Source organism: Chiroxiphia lanceolata, chromosome W, assembly GCF_009829145.1.
Source record: "Chiroxiphia lanceolata isolate bChiLan1 chromosome W, bChiLan1.pri, whole genome shotgun sequence".
Lineage (NCBI taxonomy): Eukaryota > Metazoa > Chordata > Aves > Passeriformes > Pipridae > Chiroxiphia > Chiroxiphia lanceolata.
The window spans coordinates 6,239,198-6,245,197 of NC_045670.1; positions in this window are offsets into that span (position 1 = coordinate 6,239,198).

Consider the following 6,000-nt stretch of genomic DNA (forward strand, 5'->3'; position numbering starts at 1 on the left):
GAAGTGAAAATGAATCACAAAAAGATTATTTCAAGATAGAAGTTGTAGAAAGTGCAGTCCCAACTGTCAGCCTAGGATTCACTGGGCTGGAGGTATGATATAATATTCCCTCATGTGAGGTTTTGAAGACAAATTATGCTGAAAACCACATCACTGAGTTGTATCAGAAATCAGTTGAAGCAATTAAAGAACTACAGCTTAAGGGAGTCTGTAAGATTTGGTTACATTTCCTGTAACAAACAGCAGACCTTCAAAAAGCAAACTTTGCATCAGAGAAAAAACATTTTAGAATGCTACGATACTATTGGCTTCTTTTCTCCAGTCCTTTTTGTGTAATTGCATCATAGGAAACATAAACCTAAAACTGTTTTTACTTGTAACCGAAGAACTTCTGTTGAGAAATGAAACAGATCCAAAGCCTGTAGTACTGAAACAGTATGAGCTCAGTGAGCATTTTTTCAGTTTTGAAAAAGAATGAAACTTAGGATCTCAAAATCATCAAAGAATATACATTGCTAAAGCAAAGTTCATTAACTGCACAGAAGCAGCATAGAAATGGAGAAAGACCATTAAAATGGTTACTCATGAAAATTGTCCCCTAAATTATGTGAAAGGCAGAATAATGACAAAAGTTGCTGTTAAAGTGCCAGTGGAAAATCTCTCCTGAAAGACATGTCCAGTGCTGTGTAAGTAATAACAGGGTATGTTGAAAAGAGGTGTTAAGTTAGTATCATATTCAGGAAACAAATCACAGATCATAAACATAAGTGGTTGGACTAAAGTGAAGTAATATTTGTCCTGATTGCCAGTGATCACAAAGAGCACATATTCGATGTATTTTCAGGCAGTGAAGGAAATCTGTCCAATATTCAGTCTCTAGGGAATATTTGTTCAAAAGAATGCCGTATTCAACAATCAAGAAAGCAGAAGTATATGGTACATCAACAAGGCACCACAGGGAATACTAATATTATCATTCCTAATGTAGATGCTCCAGGACATTAGGAGCAAAAAAACTGCTAAGTTTTTTTGAAAAATATGAATATATGTTAATAATCTAATGAACTTAGCAGCATTATGGGGTCCAGGAGCAAAGGCGTTGTGAGAGATATGAATGGAAAAGAAACCATCTCTGAAAGTCTAGACATAAGATTCACTAAAGAATTCTTAACTTTTGAAGAGATAATAAATATATAAACATTGAATGGGAGCCCAAGAAGAAGAAATTTAAGTACAGTGCTATTTTCATCTCATATGTTGTACTATGTACTGGTGAGTTGTATGGAGTAAGACTTCAGTGTCTAGGAAGAGATAGAACTCCTCAATAAAGAAACAGCGCCCTTTTCTCACCATGCCTGTAACTCTTAAACTCAGCAACCCAAAATACCTGGCCTTCAAGCCACGTCACAAAGCCTTTCATGAACTATGGGATGTCACTCTCTATAACACCCCACAGAGGCCGACTACAGAGTAGTCAGAGAAATGCTGCATGAAGAATCCCCTGACTTCTTTACCAAATACTTCAGAGTTGATGTTAATCAGATTGGTAAAAGCTTGCCCAGAAAAGCTTTCATGTTAGTTGTGGGAACAAGTTAAGCCAGCAGCACCTGCATTCAGTTAACTAGAATCAAAAGGGAGTGTTTCAGCCTTGGAGCTGAGAAAGAGTGTGTGAATCAAAACATTGAGCTTGCAAAAAGTCCTGGGAATTCTAGTTAACTGAATGACACCACCAGGTCATCATCACGGCTAGACTTCGTGAACGAAGATTTAGGAAGGCACTATCCACGTTTGTTACAGGCATGCTGGTGACTTATGAGGCCAATACGAGATGGACATATCCGATTGCAAAAGGCAAAGCAGAACGACTCCTTAGGTGGTGTATTCTTTCTGCGTTGTCTTTTCTCCTCAAGAGTGATCCTGTGTGCATTCTCAAAGGAAACGGCAACGTTAAAGATGGTGTGTCTCCAGACCTCCCGGTTTGCGGCCAGAGTAGACCAGTTATGATGATCAATATGACCGAGGCTGAGATGTTGTTTCAGGGAGTCCTTGTATCTTTTCTTCGGGGCTCCTCTCTTGCAGCAGCCGGAGGCAAGTTCACCGTAAAGCAAGATCTTAGGGAGGCGGTGATCCTTCATCCTTGAGATGTGCCCTGCCCAGCGCAGCTGAATTCTCAGCAACATGGCTTCAATGCTAGTGACTGCTGCTTGTTCTAAAACAGATGTATTGGTCACATAATCTGACCAGTTGATGTTTAGGATTGTACGGAGACAGCATTGATGGAAGCGTTCTAGGAGTCGCAGGTGGTGGCGGTAGACGACCCATGATTCGGAATCATATAAGAGAGTAGACAACACTACGGCTTTGTAAACACTGATCTTGGTGCTTTTCTTCAAGTGTTTATTACGCCATACTCTTTTATGGAGTTTTTCGAAAGCACTATATGCCTTTGCTAATCTGTTGTCTATCTCCCCATCAATCTTACCATCTGAGGAGATGAGGCTACCTAGGTAAGTAAACTGTTGGACTGATTTAAGCTCTGACTGACCAATGGTGATATGGGGATGATAGAAGGCTTCCTGAGGTGCAGGTTGGTAGAGGACTTCCGTCTTCTTCAAGCTGACTTCCAGCCCAAAGAGCTCAGCAACGTCTGCAAAGCAGGATGTTAAATGCTGCAGAGCTGCTTCTGTGTGGGCAAGAAGGGCGGCGTCATCAGCATAAAGCAACTCCTGGACAAGATGGTTTAAGGTCTTAGTATGGGCCTTCAGTCACCTTAGGTTGAAAAGGCTTCCATCAGTACGGTATCGAATGTAGATACCATCCTGATCATCGAGGTCTGCAGTGACCCTTTGGAGCATCATGCTGAAAAAGACTGTGAATAGGGTTGGAGCGAGAACGCAGCCTTGTTTCACACCATTTTTTATTAGAAAGGGCTCAGAAAGTGCATTGCCATATCTGACTTGACCGTGCTGATCCTCATGGAGTGAGATGATCATTTTAAGGAATTTAGGGGGACAACCTAAACGTTCCAAAATCTGCCAGAGACCTTTTCTGCTCACAGTATCGAAAGCCTTGGTGAGGTCGACGAAGGTTACATAGAGACCTTTGTTCTGTTCCCTACACCTCTCTTGCAGTTGTCTGAGGACAAATACCATGTCTGTGGTACTCCTGTTGACTCTGAAACCGCACTGACTCTCAGGAAGAATTCCTTCTGCAATAGCGAGTATTAGTCTGTTCAAGAGTATTCTTGCCAGGATTTTGCCAGCAATGGAGAGCAGAGTAATACCACGGTAATTTGAGCAATCAGGTTTAATTCCTTTCTTCTTATACAAAGTGATGATGACTGCATCTCGAAGGTCTGATGGTAGTTCGCCTAGTTCCCAACAGCGCACCACAAACTCGTGAAATTTGGTATGGAGTGCAAGGCCCCCATGTTTCCAGACTTCAGGTGGAATTCCATCAATCCCAACTGCCTTGCCGATTTTCACCTGCTGTATGGCCTTGAGGGTTTCTCCTAAAGGGGGGGCAGTATCCAATTCACATTTCACTAGTTGTTGTGTGATGGACTGAATTGCTGAGTCTTGGACTACACGGTTGGTACTGAAGAGAGTCTGAAAGTGTTCAGACCATCGATTCAGTATGGAGGTTTTATCTGTTAGAAGCATTTGACCATGAATGACACCACCAGGTGCTGTTTACCAAAGAACCCTAATAAAGGTGAAATGCAGAGAGAGCTCTGTGGAGAATCCCAAAAACTGAATCATGATGTGTACAGCCTCATTTCTTCATTGTCTATATTTGGTGACCCCAGTGTGATATGCGTTACAGGAGTTTTCAATGACCATGACCTGACGGGGGTAACGGAGTTAGTTATGCCTGTGTCCTGGGGTAAGCAGCCCCCCTCTGGGGGGCCTTGAGTTAGAAATGGTTAATTCCAGTTGAGATTCCAGCCAGGAGGACCAATAGCAGCTGTTCTTTTTCACTCCTGTGGAATTTGATATCACAACCGCTGGAAATGAGTTGGCAGAGTCAGTCTGCTGCTGTGTCTGAGTGAGTGTGTGAGAGAGAATAGCCAAGGGGTGGACGGAGGCCGCCCCCCCCCACTCGGGGGGGCCCCCGTGCCCCCACAACTCTGACCAAGCTAGGGCTGAAGGCAGGATGTAAGAATGAGTGTCTGTTGTGAGGGAAGGGACTCACAGCAGCTGAAGGTAAGCGGGAGAGAGAGGCAAGCTCCTTGCGAGGAGGCTAGACCCTCTTTCCCCCCCCCCCCCCCCCTTCCATCCAGACTGCAGAGCTCGGGACAGTTTATAACTGGACCGAACGCTTGTAGCAAAAAGCGGAGCGGGGGCTTTTTCCCCTCTCACTGTTAGTGGGAGTGGAGGGAAGGCCTAGTATTTTGAAGCTGAACCAAAGGAGACAGGCTGTTGACGAACGCAACTCGGTGCCAGGGAGAAAAAAACCCCAGGCGAAATTGGAGATGGACCGAGGCAAGTTCGGTGGTGCCTATGTTGGATTTAGACATGGCTACCGAAATGGAAAACTACATCAGCTACGGAACAGAGAGAGAGAGAGTCACAGAGCAGAGATTGGTTCGGAACTAAGGAGCATGGACTCAAACTACTTTCTTGGACTTCAGTAAACAGCTAGAGGTTGGTGGGGAGTGGATTAGAGGAAACCCTTTTCCCTGAACACCCCAATGAGAGAAAGACTGTTTACCTATCAGCCTGAGGGCTTCTCCTGGTCTGAATTAAGGGAGGGGCTTAAAGGGATGATAGAAGTGTGTAATATTGTATATATATAGTTGCTTTTAGCTTGTACAGTATTTATTTGTGTAGAATAAATGTATATATTTTCCCTTCCCCCTACAGAGGTGTGCTTGCCTGAAAGTTTCTCTTCGGTGTTGAGGTAAAATTGTGGGAAGGTGGGGGAAGCTTGGAGATTGGATTTTTTATTTTTGTGGGGGTCAAACCACCACAACCTGGAAAAAGTCTGTCTCCTCTTGAATTCATTCACCGCAGTTAGTCTCTTGTGGTAGAGAGCAGCAATGAAGATCTTGCTAGAGAACTGATAAAAGTCAGAAGTCATTGTATTTCTCACTGGCTGTATATGAAAAGGGTGGTACCTTATATTTATGCACAGATGACAGGCTCAAGCAAACAGATTATTCCTGTAGACATCCTTTACCCGGAATTCAAGAAAACTTGATCACTTAAGCCATGATCACAGAAATACTTTGACCCCTGCTGAGTTGCATGTCAAAAAAGTTGTGACCCCAAACCAGCATAGTCCTACCCAAGGATGGCACATTTATAGATTGAGATGAACCAGGACTAAATTTACCACACTTTCAGATGTGTAGCTTTCAACATGCCACCTTTGACTAATGTCTTGGCAGCTGAACGCTTCAAGCAACAGCAACTCTCGGCACCTGAACTACTGCTGCCCACCATGAACCCTGCCACCTTCCTCCCACAACCCCCCCCACAACCCCCACAGCAACCACCCTGTTCCTGTGGACGCTATTGCTGTGGCTACAGCCTCCAGCTTCAGCCCTACCACCCTCTTCGCCTTCCACCTCTCCTCCATGCCAGCCCGCCAGCCCCTTGCCACCCCCAGCAGTGTCCCCAGATCAGCACTGCCTGCAGTCGCTGAGCTACCAGGCCCCTTACTGCCAGTGGTGGAGCTGGCACAGACACCCTTCTGCAACATGCACATCACTAAGCCTGTCAGTGGCGTGGTCCTGTCCTGCTCGCCCTTCTCTATTGAGAGCATCATTGGGAGAGGGCCCGACCCTGGCACAGGCAGGAGCTGTGCCTCACGGTTGGACACAGCACTGGGCCTGGACCATTTGCTGGGGAGTGCCAGTGGTGACCTGTCCCCCACCACTGCCCTCCCTGCCACTCCAGCTTCATGGCCTGGATCTCTAGCTGTTAAGAATTTTGGGGTCTTTCTGAAGGTAGGAACTGGGCTATCTTGTTTCTTCATCTCTCAGATTCCTGACAG